This window comes from Bactrocera oleae, chromosome 5, assembly GCF_042242935.1.
Source record: "Bactrocera oleae isolate idBacOlea1 chromosome 5, idBacOlea1, whole genome shotgun sequence".
Taxonomy (NCBI): domain Eukaryota; kingdom Metazoa; phylum Arthropoda; class Insecta; order Diptera; family Tephritidae; genus Bactrocera; species Bactrocera oleae.
Window position 1 is genome coordinate 46,011,544 of NC_091539.1, and position 18,847 is coordinate 46,030,390.

The following is an 18,847-nucleotide window of genomic DNA, read 5'->3' on the forward strand; positions in this document are numbered from 1 at the left end:
CTGAACCACCCATATCGGACCACTATAGCATATAGCTGCCATACAAACTGCCCTCTCAAAATCAATTTCTTGTAAAAAATATTTTGTATTTATGTTCGGTTCAACCGAAGTTAACGTTTTTTTTGTATTTTTTTTTTTTTGTTAATATGAGAGCAATATTTATATTGATAAATAGTTATGTTTTTATTTCTTGATCATTAGGAGGGTTGCAATCGTGATATAATTGCCATTTTTTAGAACCCCCAATTCGACAGCTTCTAACATTTTGAATTCTAAATTTTATCACTTTATTATTATTAGTATAGTTAAAAGATGAATAAATATCTTTTTAAATGATTGATAGTTTCCCACCGGAAAATATAATTATTAATCAAAATATACTCAAATATAAGTAAGTAATACAACTGAATTAACTTCTTCAATTTATTGTAACACAACTGTAGGCAACCGAAGTCAAGTGCATACACACGTAAGTATACGTATATACCGTTGAAGTTAAATATAGTTTAACGGTAGAAAATGAATTCAGTTAATGACCACCAACGAATTCCGCGCGTTTATCCAACAGATGTTGCATGCAACAGCAGCGGCAGCAGTTAACTTTGTACAGCTGTTGTTAGACGCGTTGGCTTTTATTTAAATAGCACACCTATTTACAACTGCATAGCGCTTCTATTTACGTACATATATACATACATAAATACATACACATGTAGCTGCAAGTTTTAGCCCTTTCTCTATAAAGTACGAAGAAATACACACAAACATATTTACACTCGTAGAATGGTGATGCAAATACAAAATATTTATATACAGATGTGTATGTAGTATATAAGTATATAAGTATATATGTACATATGTTTGCGGGCATAGCTCAGCTAGTTTAGTTGCGTTTAATCCATGTAAATACAGCATAAGTGTGCACCATTACCTTCGCGAGGTATTAAGCTACAACTGCAATTTCATCGTAAATAACATTTGCTCGACGATTACCAATGCACTCACACATACATACATACATATAATATCACAAAACTAGTTGAGTAAATATAAGTAAGGCCTTTGTAAATAGCGGTTTCTAAACTTGATGGGCACACTTTCCCACATATTAAATGCACACAATACCATTTTAAAACTTATTTAGCATACTTTTGGGTGCATGGAGAAAAGTTTTCACAGGCTCTAACAAACACAATTTTAATTATCTTTAATAACAGTAAAATACAATATAATCTCTGTAGCAGTTGACAGGAGCAATCTGTACAGAAATTCAAATGTCTTCCGCTTCGTTGTTGTTATAACCGTAATAGGTTATATCCACTTGTAAATTTCGATTTTTTGTTTTTGCATATGTATTTCAAAAAATAAGTATTCTCCGCAAATTTTATGTTATTCCAGCAAATAACTAAGTGTAATAGCTTCCCAAAATCTTATCGCGCTTTTTTCGAAAAACTGTTTTCGGAGTCGATGAGAAAAACGAAACTGCTGGTCCGATCGATCTGAAATTTTCACACGGCCTATCGTGTATCTAGATATTTGTCTGGTAATGATCGAAAAATAAGATTTTGACAAACATTTCGATTTTTGAAACCACTCTGAAATGTAAGTTTTTTCACAAAATAAACGACCAGCCGATACCTTTTTTCGGAAGTCTTCCTGAAAATTTGCTACAGGATCAAGGGAATCCAAAATGTTCAAAATGAATCGCCGATTATTGAAATTCAATATATTATTGTATATATAAGAGCTCTCTCTGAACGATCTAACCTTAACCAAAATCACATTGAGTGTATCTTCTACCAAAAAATTACTAATTTATCTTTTCTGAACGAGGTTTCTTTAAATATCCTTGATGTCAGTTCTTGCACAAAAAACAATTCTGGTTCGTCCTGGTTACGTAAACCATATATTCATTGAAAAGGTCGCTGAATTGAACATATGATTGACTTAGGTTTCAGAAACAGTAAGGATTAGACAACTATTTATTATAGACTTCAAGAATGTGAATATTTGTGGAATCAATAATGCAGAAACGACCACTCCTTTACTAAGTATATGCCCTAAGGCTCCAAAACTCCCAGCAAAGACTCATGGTAAGATAGGTTAGTAAGCTTTTGTAGGAGTTGGAGTTCGCTAAAATTTGATTAGTAGGTACGGACTTCTGGGAAATACCATGGTACGCAGTTCTGATTTAATACTGTAACTAAAAGTACGTCAAATGCTTTGGACTCTACTAAGGTGTTTGTAATGCATTAATACTTTCGATTGTTACTGAATAATTCGGAACGATAATCAAAAAACTTACTTCGTTAGCAGTGCCTTTGAATAGGTGATATGTGTATTCGTTTCCATGACATTGGGACCAAAGTAATCAAAACGAACCCGAACTTATAACTGGCTAAAGACTGTCAACTTAGTAGGATTCCTGAGAATATTCTTTAAGAAGCAAAATCCAGTATGTTGGTGCTCATTAATTTCGAAGGCGGTAAATTTTAACCAATACGGGAATTGCAATATGGACAAATAGTTTGTTTGAAATTTTGTGTTAACTATGGAATCACGGCTAATCACAAGTATTTGAGTGGCACAAAGCATTCAGTGAAGGTCGTGGAGTCATCGAAAACTTGCCGTCTTCTCTCTTAATGACGATAACATTGAAAAAGTTAATGAAACAGCAGCTGAAAATCGTCGTGTTATCATCAAAGAGATAGCAGAGGATCTCTTATGGATCGAGTGTTGAAACCGAGAAAACCACAATTTCCTGAAGGCACTGAATGCCATTCCAGGCGAGTTTTATAACAATTGTATAGAAATTAGATTAAGCGTTGGCATACTTGTATTGGCTCAGCAGCCTATTTTGAAGGCAATAATAAAGATTTGTATAAAAATATGTAAAAATATTTTTATCTGTCCGGTCCGGTGTATAACCCTCCATCCTTCAAACTTCCTTGGAAACTAAGCCTCATACTTTGTATAAATTTTCATTATTATGTTCGCCTTGACATACAAATTTCGCTCTTCCAAGCTTAATTCGCAATATCATCATTATGGCCAAGATAATTATTTTATTGCTTCATTACATCATCATTACAACAATCTGCACTCTCAGCTGGATATTTTATTAAAAAGTAAAACACACACAAACTACGTACACATCCGCAACTGTGGTCGTAAACCCAACGAGCGATTCCCGTTGACCAACAACAAGAGCCAGCGCCAACGCCAGAGCCACTGCAATCGCCTGTAATGACAGTTTGAACGGTGGTAACATCAGCAGCAGCACGGGCCGCGACTAAGGCTTCATTGCTTCATCGCTTTCATGCTGACATTTTTAAGGCCATTAAAGCTGTCGGGGTAGTAAGCGAACGAGCCAACGAACCAACGACGAAGCCAGCCACCAAGCGCGGGCGTTAACGCTGTTGACCGACCGGAGCGGAGCATTGAAGCAATCAGCATCAGCAGCAGATTTGCTTCAACACCCATATGTTGCAAATGTAACGAATGTGACACACATACAAAGACACACACACTAATACCAATATATGTAGATATATGTATGTGTAAGGAGTATGTCACACACGCACACAAGTGCACTTATACGAATCTTCACCACTTGCCATCACATCCAGCTTAGCCGCAGATCCTTGCATAGCCACATAGCCTTCAACTGCAGGCGTCCGCACACACATACAGCTACATGAACACTCAAACATATAATATATATCCAGAAATGCATATATGGTATGTACACTCACTTTGACACCCACACACATACATACATATACATACATACACACACACTCGGCGTGGTGTAAACATCAAGCATCCAAACGAATAATGGCTGACAGATTTTAAGGTTCACTGCAGGAAACCAAAAAGGAAAATTCAATTATTTTACGTTAAATTGCAACTTAAAAACGAAATGAGTTAATTGCACAAAAGTGTTTACCGTGTTGTGTCGGCATGGCTTGGCTCGGTTTGCCATCGCTCGCTTTGCATTGGTTTGTCGCGACTGTCCGTCCGGTTGGTTTGCTGGTTCGTTGGGCAGTCGGTTGATTGCTTTAAGGGATTTCAGTAATTTTAAATACTCACTACATATTTATACACATATACATACATAGATACACACATATAGACAAACATATGCAGTTATGTGCACATAAATGAGCTTTTGCCATGATGATTCCCGTTTGATTCCTGTTTTCGGTTGTATGTGTACGTGTAACTTCATTTCTGCAACTGCAATTACGGTTTTCCTGGTTTGTGGCTTATTGTTGTTATTGTGTTTTTGTAGCTCATAGTTGAAAGATATTAGTTGCTTGGTATTTTCCAAGTGAGAAATAGAAGCATAGATTTCTCAAAGAGAAAATCATAATAACAATAATTGGTGGAAGCAAATGGACCAAGTGTTTATTACTTCATGCAGGAGCAAAATTCGATAACATGCATACAGTTTATATCTTCTACTTTTCATATTCGGAAATAGGTTAACGAATTTATCCACAAAGCATTAATTGAAATGTACACCGCAAACCACAACTGTAGGTTCCAAAGTTAAGTGAGTTACTACAGAGTTTTGTTCATCGATAAATGAGAGTAAAAAATAGCAAGGAAAATATATTTCATTAATCACAGCAAACTTTATATAGAGTAACTTAGGTTATGTTATGGTTAGGTTATGTTCGTGTCCGTTAAGTTAGGTAAGATTAATAATTGCTGTCAAAGACCTAACTTCCAAAGTGCGACACTAATTGTGAAAATATGCATAAAAACTAAATTAAAACCGTATTCAATGTAATTTGTAGTGAACGCCCTACTTATGCCCAGAACAAGTTATATGAAGTTTGCCACGAAGTTCGTAATACCCACATATTTGACGAGATATTTTCAGAAGATTTAGCAGAGATTATTGTCCAAGGCAAGGCTACTCTCAGAACATATTGTTCTACTACTATTACAATAATACTAAGTTCAAGCTAGCGTTTTTTCTTGTTTTGCATACATTCGATCCTGAGATATTCTTTACCAAGGTTGAAGCATACCCCAAGTTGTTTAACTTGACATTCAAATTGGCGAAACTAATAATTTTAGGAGAAGATATTTCACAATATTTTTCTCTTCATCGCTGGTACCGCAGCCCAATTACGCCACTTTGCATGACCTACATCAACCAAACTGTGAGTATTTCCTCACAATATTTATGTACATACTTTTTATAAGCGTCGACTGCGATGGCATTCAGTGTCTTCAGTAAATTTTGGTTTTTTCGGTTTCGATCCATTCGCTAGATCGCTGGACAGTTTCGACGCCATATTCATAAACTCACATCTCGTCACTAGATGATGATAATGATGCGTTTGATGAATGTAGGGCTCTCAACTACGTTTTCAAGCATCACTTTTGCGACCTCTATTCGACGTCGTTTTTACAAAAGATTCAGGTCTTTTGGTACGAGTCTAGCATTAATATGACGACGATATTCAAGCACTGTTTCTTTAACTTTTTCGAGATTTTCGTCATTAACAGCTTTGTGGTTCGGACGATATGCTCTTCAACCAATATCTAGAATCATATGTATCGCATAGTGGCTTAAGTTGACAAAAGGACATACTGATTTTAGTTACGACAGTTATTTGAAGCATTTAATGGTAAATAAATTTATTTTGCAAAGGATTAGCACCGTACGAGAGCCCCATAAATAAAATATGCCTAGTTTTGGTTTAATATAATTAGTGGTTGGTGGGAGACCCCAGCATTTTCCAATGTCACCTCTGAACTTCAAAAATTTTGATTTTAGATAAGTTCTCACAACTTGGATTAGTTAAACATTAAGAACCTTGAATCTGATCTAGTATTATCATTTAATAATCGCAATTTAAATTTTAGTTTCCTAAAGCTTAAAAAAGTGAGGTTATATTACAGCATCATTATGCTTTTTTCTATATTTGTGGAACATGCCAACGAAACTCGTTAAAATATCTCTTTCCCTCTGTATTCTGATCATTTCTATACTTATTATAGAAAGAACCAATAGGTGAACATAACTATAATACTTTAGGCTACATGTATTTTTCTTTAATTTTCTATTTCACGGATAAGCAAGTTAAGCCTTGTTAAGTTATTTAGTTAACGAGTTTAAAGCAGTAAAATTTTTAATGCGAAAAGTTTACGATTTACAAGCATTGGAAAAATATACCGTTGCTAAATTTGTAATTTCGCAAACAAATTGTACCCTGAAATATCGAAGATTTTCGAGAGAACCTTCAACTAACGAACGATATATAAATTTTTTTTTTTTTTTTTTAGGCAAAATAACCTCTGTCTCTATCAAAAAAGAGTCCCCAAAAAGGAATCATTAATTCAACATAAAATATGTAGCTTTATGCGTAATGTATGTAAATTCGCTAAAAAGCAAAGGCAAAAAGAGACTCTTCGAAGGCTTTACAATAGAAGACAGAGCAAAACGTTGCAGCTCAGTGGCCTGCAACTTGACTTGACTTGCCAAGTGTTTACTGCATTTTTAATTATCCACTTTACATCCAACCGATAGAGGTGCGCAAGAGAAGCATAAAATGCTGCCGAAATTAAACGAAAGGAAAGGATGACAAATTTTCAACGCGTATGCAAACACATTTAGCTCATTGTATAAACGCTGACGAAAATTATTTGACTTGACCAACTTTTTGTCGCTAGAAAGCAGAAGAAACACAAACATAAAGCAACCAAACAAAAAAAAAAAACAAAAAACACGATTGAAAAATTGGTAAGCTTGCAAGGAGTGAAGGTGGGCAGATAAGAAGGACAAGCAAAAGCCAGCCAATTAATAAAAATGGGAAAATGGCGATTCATTAAGAATTTCATGGCGACGGTGAGATTAAATATTTGCCAAACGTTAAATTGAAAAATAAAGTAAAAGATCTAAGAGACTTAAAAATAACGATAACAAAAAAAAAAAAAACAAAAATAAAATAAACGAGAGACATCAAAAAGTATAGAAAATATGGCTTGAAAAACACTTAAAGAGCCAATGAAATGGTAATTATACTTTAAAGATAAAGATGTAGCCAGATTAAAGATAATTTTAAATGAGATAAAAAAGAATGGCGAGCATTAAAAGCTTTACACAAAAACTGATTTCGGCTAAGCGAAAAGCTAGTAAAAGGAAATCTATTATTTTCCCAGTAGATGGCTTCAGTATTCTGCAGCTCGCATTGTATATGGTAAATGCGATCGCGTTACGGTACATGGAGTTAGAAACACTTTATTTCGTACTACATTTCAAGAACAGATTCCTTTACTCAGTATTGTTTGAGCACGTGTCAAGGATGGACAGACAAGGTCGATAAAAGCAAAAACTCAAGCCAGGCGACTGAAAATGTAAATAGTGCTTATGTCCCGATATTGTAACAACTAATTAGGCTCAATTTCGGTTTCGTCGATTTTGATGTTAAAATTGGCCACTCTCTGTCAATGAAACCGCTCTTAGACCTCAAGAAAATGCTAGCTAGGAATAAATTTGGCGGTTCATCGTCCTTGACAGTAGGAAGTCCATACAGTAATGAAGAATATAATCGAATTTATATAAATACCGAAGCAATAATACTCTTCACAAATACAAGATTCCTTACAACTTTGATTGGTCAGGAGATTGCGCCGTTATTTTAGACAATAACGCATGCCAAATTTGATAAAGATATCTCGTAAAATGTAAAGGTTTTCTCAACACTTCATTCCGATCATTCAGTTTGTATGACAGCTATTTCGTCATCATAAATATTAACTTATGCAAAATTTCGTAAAAATATCTCCTCAAATTATAAACTTTTCCATACAAACACTTGATTTAGATTATTTAGTTTGTATGGCAGCTATAAGCTATAGCCATTTGATCCAAACAATTTCTTCGGAGATTGGATCATTGCCTTAGGCAATAACCCATGCAAAATTTCGTGAAGATATCTCGTCAAATTAAAAAGTTTTCCATACAAGCACTTGATTCCGATCGTTCAGTTTGTGTGGCAACTATATGCTAGAGCGGTCCGATATCGGCCGTACCGAGCTGCTTCTTGGTGAAAAAGGACGGATGAAAAATTTCAGATCGACATCTCAAAAACTGAGGAACTAGTTCGCATATATACAGATAGTTACATCGACTTAACTTGTCATGCTGACCTTTTATACATATATTTTGTAGGGTCTCTGACGTTACCATTTGGGGGGTTACAAAGATCGTGGCAAAGTTAATATACCCTGTTCAGAGTATAAAAATGTGTTATTTTTTAAACGTCCCCTCAGTTCTTATCTTTGTAGTGCACCATTTTTCAATATACAAATTACTTGTTTGGCTCGCTGGTTACCCCCTAGTCAGCCGAATTAGGGTATGTTCCAACGACAAACAGGTTAACCTATTCGTAACGTTTCCTGATTTAGCAGAAAACTTAAAAATTGTTTGGAGAATATTAGGAGCTAAGAAAGTTCAATCAAGCAAAAGCGCTGATCACGTGACTAGATTTGGGTAAAAATATTAAAGAAAGCCAACAAATCTGCATATAGTAAAAATTCTGATTACCCCATTTTATCTCTTGTTTTACTATCTGATTAACAGCTTCCGCACAAATTTCCGCACAATTTGTATAAGTAGCTGTTTAAGTAGCCATATCAGTGTTTAAAATTATTTTGCGGCTAAAATTTAATTACCACAAATCTAATGGCAAAGCGAATTCAAAAATTGTTTGGCAATCATCTAGTTGCATGAGAAAAAATTCCCACATTAAGTGAATCAACAAAAACAATAAACACAAAGCACTTCATTACTTACGCATATTAATTTAATAAATGTAACGAAGAATAAATAAGAGTAATAAAAAATTAAGAGTAATCTTCGCATTTGTTTTGCTTCTTTCAAATCTTTTACACACCAAATTGTAACTATAGAAACAAAAACAAAACGAGAAAAAAAACAAACGCAATGAAAACCAACAAGACCAAGGCTAAATGGTGAAGATACACGCTTGGTTAAGCACAAAACTAGTTCTTAATTGCCAAAGAAGATAGTGTGGTCATTGTTGCTGCTTGAGAAACCGCAAGTTTCGAGAATTTTAGATTGCTTCATTTTGCACACTGGGATGGCAGCTGCAACCGAATAAAAACAAAAAACAATAGAGTTGAGCATATTTTGTATAATTTTTTTCGCATATCGGGCTATTCAGGGTCAAGAACCTAAAACAAAACTAATGGGGAGATTTGCAAAAAAAGGTGAATGAAGAGTTGAATTTTGAAAATAAAAAAACACAAAAAATAATTAAAATATATAATTAATGAATATTTATTAAGAATTTAACAAAAGACTTCAAAATAAAAAATAAAAACAAGAAAAAACTTTTACTTCGGCGACACCGAAGCCATATCTTTCACAAATACAAAAGATTTCTACAAAAACTTGATTCCGGGGAGAAAAGGGAGTAAGCAAAATTTCAGATCGAGATCTCAAAACTCATACTGATCCTTCTATCTGGGTGTTACAAACTTCGTGGCAAACTTAATATAGCCTGTTCAGGGTTTAAAGCGATTTTGGAACATTTAGAACCTCATGATTGTATGAAAAAACGATTGTTTTCTTGTTTTCGGCAAATTGTTGAATATAGGTATATGTACATATAGAGATATACTATACACCTTGTACTTCGGAAAAATTATGTTTATCTTTCTAAATTTTACCCTAAACCAGCGCTAGACTATTCTTACTTCAATTAGAATTACTCAATGGCTAGCCTTTGTGGAGAATTGAAAACTAGTGATAATTTTTGGTAAAAATTAAAAGTAAACACAAGCTCAATTTAAAAAAATGTTGTAAAAAATATATATTTTTTTAATTTTTTCATAATTTTCAATTTCATTAAGTCCGATACAAACCCACTGTGCATGTTAGCTTTGGAATTTACAAGCTATAAATTATCATGAGGCTAAAGTGATGAGAAATATAGAAGAATGCGACTAGCTAAGAAGTAATGTTATACAAAATAGTATTAGCATATCGTGTTTGGTTCTATACCTCCCGCTCTCTAAGATGCGGTCAAAAAAGTCTTCACACAAAGTTGTTTAACTTCGCCGTATTTATTTAATGCTTGTTCTTGTTCTCAGGCAAAGCCAATGCTTTGACGTCGCTTCAACTAGAATTATTATAATTATTATATACACATATCTACATATATATATATATCTATATGCATGTATATATATAATTACATTTATTTTCGATGAAATCGATTAAAATGCGAATAGAAAGTAGACACGTTTTTTGTAAAATAAAATTTTCCTAAATAATGACGCTTGAATAGACACGTAAATTACACATAGTAAGCATAATGCTTAGAAAAATATTAATAACACAGTTATTTAGCATTTTGACGGTTGGGCCCAGCTTCGCCATAAATTAGTGTTGCGCTATAGGGGTTTTTTGACAAAAAGTGTGGTAATACCTATACTTAACCATCTTCATTTTAGAAATAAACATTTATATTGCTTGCCGAGTTACATCGACTATTATGAAAACATTCAGATGGTTTGATTCGGATTTTTTTGATTTCACGAACTTATTTATCAACGACCGCTAGACACGAACTTAACTCACTCCAAGCGCAAACAAATATATATGAGTGTATGTTTTTTAGAAATGTCGGACGTTGATAAGCTAATAATTATATTAAAATGTTGTATTAAATAAATCATACATATTTACATACAATATATTGATGCTGTCAGCAAAATTATAATAGATTATTATCAATGGAAATGTCAAAAATATATAGAATATGTAACACATATAGCTTCAATTACTTTTTATTAAAAAGTAAGCGGATGAATATACAATAGTCTATAAAATATATACTCGTATATAGATGTCTAATCACTCTTCTGCTCCTATTTAAGGTACGCTACAAATTTTTTAAGCTGTTTTTGAATGGATACTAGATTCTTACGTTTTTATATTCGTCTAAACGTCAATTAGTGTATGTTTGGCAAAGTTTTGGAGACTTTTACCATGGAAAAATAATTGAACAACCAATTCATGAAATTTGGTGTTTCTACTGGATTCACGGCTACGAAATCGTTGAAAATGTTTCCGAGGTGTGTTGGGGACTCTAATTTATGGTATTACGAACACAAGTATTTGAGTGGCACAAAGCATTCAGTAAAGGTCGTGGAGTCATCTAAAACTTGCCTCATACGAGTCATCCATTCCCCTCGGTTAATGACGATAACATGGAAAATAATAAAGAAACAGTGCTTGAAAATATTCTTGTTGGCATCAGAGAGAAAGCAGGAGATCTCAACATCTTTTATGAATCGACTCAACCATTTGAGTTAATATTTTGGGTATAAAGCGTATCAATGCTAAACTCATACCAAAAAACTTGAGCCTTTTGCAAAGCCGACGTCGAATAGAGAACGCAAAAGAGATGATTTTAGTTTTTTTATGGATTTAATTATGACCCTGAATTTGGTTTAAATATAATATTTATTGCGGAATAAAATGCTACATAGAAGTAGGCGTGGTCATGGCCCACAATTGCTAAACTAGGCGCATTTTGAAATTATCATTCATTTTGATTAAATGACTCTTTTATCTGTTAAATTGACTTGATTAGATAAATATTTAGGTGCTTATCTGACAGACTGTAGATATCCAACTAATTACAATGAAAACAAACAAATATACGAGTATACAACAATTTTTCGATCAAATTGCAGTACGTAATTTGAGGTTAGCGTATTTCGCAAATTGCTTTGTAAGTGAAAGGTGTCACTCAAGTGAAATGAAGCGGGTTAATTAATTGCTCAATAGTTTCAATAAGTGTTGAACACTTTACACTTACATGAATTTCAAGCGATGCGGACTTGAAGTATGTGCATCTTCAGTTCTGAAAAAGGCCTATCAAACAATATATGTTGGTATGGAAAAGAGGCTTAAGTCGCATATATCGTTATAAAAATTAATACAGAGTGCTTTAAATTTTGAGCTATTCAATTTTGGTAAAAAAGTTGTAATTGAAAAATAAACTCTAACGGTCACTTTCTCAATGTCTGGTTAACAACTATATGTCTGTTAAGTTCTGGTTAACTCAACCAAAACTCCTTGGCCAAGACTCCTTCTTGCGGTTAAGTTAATCAGAAGTTAACTGTTAACCAGACATTCATAAAACGGCCCTAAGAATTTTATTTGAAAATATAAATCTTCTAAGCAGACTTTATACGTAACACGCTTTAGCGTTATTCGTGGCTTCGACGTAGGCTACTTTACCTGGAGACCACAGATATTATGTTAATCATAAAGCGATAAGGGCTAATAATATAGTTGGTATAACACAAAACCGCTTAACCTAAAATTTTTTTTACATATATATACAACCGATATTCACTGAAATAGAAGCGCTATAAACGTTTCCGTTTGAACTATCAAAATCAAGTTCTTATATGGAAAAATTTTGGATTTGCTAAGATATCTTCACGAAATGTGACATGAAACGCTACAATCTCCGAACAAATTGTTGCGATCGGACCACTATAGCATATAGTTGCCAAAAGCTGACCGATTAAAATCAAGATAAAGATCTTTTTCACCCTTTTATTCCCTAAGAAATGCACCTGTGAAGGGTATTTATTATACCTCATTGCTTCGGTTAACTTTTTTCTGTTTTATTATTTTTGTATTTTAACAAATTTGAAGTGTTTTTGTTTTAGAGATATGGGCATGTACGTGATTTAGAATAATTTATATTTATTTTTATGTAAATACCAAAACTCGCTAAGAATACAATTATAGAAGCAAAAAGTGACTCAAAACGTCTCAACGGTTAGTTGGATATTACGAAAAAGTATAACCAGCAATATGGTAGTATTTCTATTTTACTGGTCACATGCTGTACAAAGCTGTACTTCACTCGGCACTGTTTTCTAAAAAAGAATAACGAACCCATTCAGGAAGTTATCTTTCTTAAAATATTATATAAGTCGAATTAGCGTAAAGAATTAAGTTGCAATCTTCTGAATTAATTTTAATTAAAATAAATTTTTTGATAAACTAGGACTTTTAGTTTTTTCAAAAAAATATTAAGCAGATTTGCAAAAATTAATGTTAAACTTTAATAATTGACGATTTATTTTGAAAAGTTTTGGATTGCCTTGATCCCGTAGCCAATCTCCAGGAGGATCTCCGAAAAAAGGTGTCCGGCGGCGAGGAAAATTTTTCTGCTTAAAATTAACTCAAATTCGAAACTTCAAAATTATTATTATTATAATAGATGAATACAGGTAATGATCGGAGAACTAGTCAAACTCTTGATTTTTGTCAAAATGGCGGCTTCCCCCTAAAAATATTTAATTTTTGGTGTAAAATCTTACACTTCAAAGCATAAAAAATCGAAAATATTAACAAAAATCTTATTTCTTCAATCATTATCTAACAAATACATCTAAGAAGATCGTGGGAAAATTTCAAGTCGATCGATTGAGAAAATTTTCGGCGTTGAAAACGGCGTGTTGAGAAAAACGCCTTTGGGAGCCGATTACACTAAGTTAAAATTTTTTTAAAAGAACGCTCATATTTCCGAAACTACCGAAACCGAAGCAGAATCAACTTAAAATTTTCGGAGAATATTCTCAAATATACAAGTACATATGTATGTATGTATGTGCATCGGTAAGCAAAACAATAAATAGATATTTTCAAATTCACAAGTGGATAAAAATCCACTTAAAATCCATCCTCTCTCAACAGATATTATTTAGGAGCATAAGTCTCGCATTGAATCTGGACATACCGGATATCAAAATCCATAACCCTCATCAAGCTAGTGAAGGACTTGGAGCTAATCTTTTTGAAATGATAGCTCATTTACCGTTACTTGATGTCGAAATTCGTAATTAGATAAGTTTCTCAAATGGATTTAGATTTATTCTACATAAACAACATGCTATATGTATTTTTCTGCTAAACTATAAAACACTCGGAATAAAGAGCAGAAGTATTTGAAGGTCGACGTACACTAAGTACATACAGTAAAGCTTTTTCTTGACTAGGCGACACAATGACACGAGCATGTGTACACAATAAATAAAAATATTATGAGAAAACTGTTATACAAAACGACAGAAACTGTTGTAAGCTAATGAAGATACGAGGAGAGTAGCATGTAGCGGCTAAACGTGCTAATTTTCAAAGCACGACTTTATTACATACTTACACTGTCGCTCAAATAGGTATACACATAGATACCCAACAACAAATATTGCCTACAGATAGACTTCAAGTGTATTCAATTTGCATATTTCTTCAATTGTTGTCGTTTCTTATCTATCTATATTTAGAGAGTGATGGGCTTAAAAATTACTGAGCTGCGCTTAGTTGAAATGTCTTTTTTGTTTATTTAAGTATTTAAAATAAATAAGCGCTTGGAATACCATACGAATATATTCTTAAGTTATTATTGAATGTCAGAGAGTATAACGGAAATAGAAAAATTGTTTTCTGAAGTCTTAAAGGGCATGAAAAAACCTGTACAATTGAAAATAATAATAAAAATTAGCATGTACTTGAATTTCAAGCAGTTTTAGCAGAAATTAAATATAGAAAAAAAAAACATTTTATTATGATAATTTACTTTTCGTGCAAAACACTTTATTAATTCTTTCTTTTTATACCCTGAACAGGATATATTAAGTTTGAAGCTGCTCAGTTGTCGAAACCGCCGATATCAGGCCACGAATCAAAATCAAGTTCTTGTATGAACAACTTTTTTTTTTGACAAGATATCTTCACGAAATTTGACATGGTTTATTGGCTAAGGCAACTATAATTCGCCATTTTGTTTTAGATCGGACTACTATTGCATATAGCTGTAATATTTTGGAAAACCTTTTTTATTTGTGAAGAGTATTATAGCTTAAGTGTAAACGAAGTTCACGTTTTTTGTTGTTCATTTTTCTTCAATTATTGACTGCGGCTTGACAGCCGACAGAAGCTATCGTTAACAGGTCACAATTTATCGACTGTTGAACTTTAGTTGGCAAGAGACAGTGGTAAAATCAAAACAGCAAATGCGCGCAACACTCACGGGCTAACATATGCCCGTGAGCCTACCAAACTGTTGGTTGTTTGCTGGATCCCAAGCGCATACTTTGCAGTCATTAGCGTGCAAAATTGCAAAAAAAGAACAACAAACATTGCGTTCAATCATGATTCCAGCGCCTGTGGCCCACGAATAAGTATGATAAACGATAAACAAAAAAAAAACCAATAATAATATTTCAAAGTATACAACTGCGAATAGGTACATAAGCACGCGATGGGGGCATTGAACTGCGACAGAATCATATTAACGCGCGCCACTTGCCAGGTAATTTCTTTTACTTTTTTATTTGTGTTTTTAATTCAATTCTTTCGTGCGTTTCTTCTGCAGCATCGGCGAGAATATGCTAATGAATCAAGTAATGGAAGGCGACGAAGTCGGCCAAAACAACAAAACCAGCATAATAAGTGCTGTAGCTGCAGAATATAGAAGCGGCACAAATAATAACATAAAAAACAAAATAGAAAAGAGCAAATGTAGGAGCAACTGACGTGTCACATTTACTTTTGAGGGAATGAAGAGCGCATGCACAAGCCACAAATAAAGCCGCACTTTAACTTCGCGCTGCATTAAGGAGTGCCTACCACAATTAGCGACAGTGCCGTACAAATTTTATTTGTTCCTACCTATCTACTGGTAGGTAGCCAAGCGAAATATTGCGCCAAATTTCGGCGAAAAACCACAAAATTGAATAAAAACAGCACAGTAGCCAAACAATATGACGACCACAACAAAAAGCGTTGCCTAACAACGTAAACTTTGGCGCTCCCCGAATTTCAGCATTATTTCTACTCTACTTTGCATTTTGGAAAATGCAGGCCGCCACTAAGGTTGACAGACCCGCAAGTGTTTTGCATTTAAAAACGCCATGCCGCACCTCCCTAGGGAGCTGCATTGTTTGCTACAGCTGCCCAATGCTTCCACGTGTTCCGTTTCCGTTGTTTCGGGCATGAGTTTACACTGGCGCTGCTTTCGCTGCTGCTGGCCGTCACTGACATTGTACATTCTTTATTGCTTTTTAATTTTTTTTTCAGCGCAGTTGCTTTGCTTTATTTATAATTTTTTCAAATTGTTATTATTGCAATGAAACGTTTCTTAAAGGTTAATATCTATATGCAATTAAGTGCATTTTTGGGAAAACATTCATAAGTCTACTAAACGAAATAACAAAAGTCGATGTCTTACCTCAAATTATTTGCATATCTCTTCTCGAAATTCTTCAAACAATCTGTTAGGTACGCCTCCTAAAAGATGTGACACACGCTGCAAAAACACTGTTTTGCGCCGGCACCTTGAATGCACAACCTGCAAATCGCCCACACCGAAAATCATCTATCATTTGTGGCTACCCACCGCCACCTGCGGGGGGGATTGTTTTGGTTTCAATTTCCAATTGCCCGACGCAACAATTTAATATGAAACCCCATAAACACACCAAAAACTCAAAACAAATCACTAAAAACCGTATAAAAAAAAAAACAAAATTGCACTTAAATTTCCTTTATTTGCTAAATATGATGCACTCGAAATTTGTTGCACATACACACACTCACGCGGGGCGCTTCTTCACCCACCACATGCAAAGTGAAATTTCACTTGTTCACTTACGGAAAAGCGCAATTGGTACGTGATTTTTATGTAAATTATACTAAAAACTTTACGCGATGGATGCTCTTTCTATTCTGGGAGCTATCTACTTTGACCACACGCTATGTTTTGGTGGAAATTCTGTTTACGACTGGTGGAGCTGCACCGCCAAGGAAAAATCAACAACCGACTACTGACTAATAAGAAATTTGACAGAAGACTGACCGCCTCGGAACATTTGTTTTTCCAATTCCAATTGGTGGATTTCGCATACATATGGTGTTGCCAGCACTCCTACTAAAAAAATTCTCTTAACTTGCAATATGTCTTGTTCTTTAGAAATTTATTTTTACTTAAATTAATGCTTGTCAAATTGCAAAAAGTTTCAATAAAATAATGTTTTAATTGTATGCCACATTTACTATGTTTCTAATAAATAAAGTGCTTTGAAATATCTGGCTATAAAATTATAGCAGGGTGTTGTAGAAGATAATTTTTTAAGTAAATTATCCGAAGTACAGAGTGACTAGTAGTAATGTTTTGTTTAATACTTGTTAGCTCATATGTTGGTTTATTAGGGTGTGAATCTGAATGTAAAGAGTTATTAGACATAAATTTTGTGCAATTAAATATATTTGAAGCACTAAATTAATACTTTTATTTTTTGTTTCATTATAATAAATGTCTATAGAATTTAATTTACAATGCTGGGAAAAAATATATATTTAACTGCTCATTTGATTACACATCACATTTGGAAAATGTACATAACATACAAATAAAACTAAGAGGTCAACTAAATTTAGCTACATTCACACCCTTCGTTTTCTTCAAGCCAATCGAATATTTTTAACCGCTCTCTACAAAATTTCCGCTTGGAAGGTCAGGGGATTGTCAAGTTTTCATGAACTATCTGAGTGGTCGGCAACCATCCGCACTAAATCTAAATCAAAATTTTAATTTAAAAAGAATTATACTGAGGGTTCCGCAGGGTGATGTCCGCCCCCCGCTACTATTTAAACTCCTTCATAAGCAGATGATTGTACAATACTGACGTCAGGCAACGGAATCGATGGCATATATTCGAAAGTAAACAGCTATCTCACCGATCTTTCTCGCTTCTTTTCTGAAAGGAGCCTGACACTCTCCCCCACTAAATGCATAGCGCTGGATAAAGGAGTGCAGACTGTTTCTTAATATCACAGTCGATGGCGTTGAAATTCACATACGATCGCGATTAATGCCAAAGTACAGGGTCGCAACAAAATCCTCAAGTCGCTAGCCAGCACCTCCTGGGAAAAGGACAAAGTAATATTACAGGATGTAAAATTAGGGAGGCCTGTATGCTTCAAGGAAATGTGCTCTGATGTCTCTCTCTTTGGTCACAGATCCGTAGACTAGTAACCCAAGCTGTCCAGATTACCTTAGCCTGCAGTCAGCTGTATAAAATCTCACTAACTGTGTTAAGTTATTCCTGGGAAGCAGAACAAGTTTCTTGAATCGTTTTGTATCAAACGTTTCAAGAGGTTTTTTCGGTAAATGATCCTTTCCCCTTTCCGTAACTCCTCACGTAGTGTGTGGGGAACCTCAGCAAAGAACGCCTATTCCTTATGGAGTTACTTACTCATTCTACTTGCAACACTTTTTCGAGTGAATTACGTTAAGTTGTTCGGTGATAAGTTTCGCGAAATAAAAACAAATTTTGTATACGTTAAAACGCTTAATCGATTTACTTAAATAATTATCTTATTGTTGCTTCAATATTCAGAAATCGGTTATACATATATTTGTATAAAAAATTCTTTTATATATAGATTGAACCAAACATAAAACAAAACAAATACAAAAAAATTGGGAAACAAATTGAAACGGTAAACAAGAAAACAGAAATTCAAATATAGAGTTACTATAACTGTTTTTTAGTCGTTTCGCTTCCTAGAATTTTTATTTATTTCTTTTTTTATTATTTATAGCAACAATTCTGATTGGTAAAAAACAAATACAAATACATTTTACATACAGCAACGTACAAGCACATAAAGAGTGTTACATTAATGCTTTTGTTTTTGCTTTTCAATGCCCTTATTGAATTTCGAATTTCTTCGGCCGAGTGTAATTTGTTTTTTAATTAC

General features: G+C 33.9%; 1 long non-coding RNA gene across 1 annotated transcript; it reads left to right on the forward strand.

Moving 5' to 3' along the window:
* Positions 1-13,156: 13,156 nt before the first annotated feature.
* On the forward strand, positions 13,157-18,599 carry LOC106616083 (uncharacterized). Its single transcript, XR_001330666.3, has 3 exons — positions 13,157-15,264; positions 15,313-15,395; positions 15,459-18,599. It is a non-coding gene; the product is annotated as an uncharacterized lncRNA (long non-coding RNA).
* Positions 18,600-18,847: the final 248 nt, after the last annotated feature.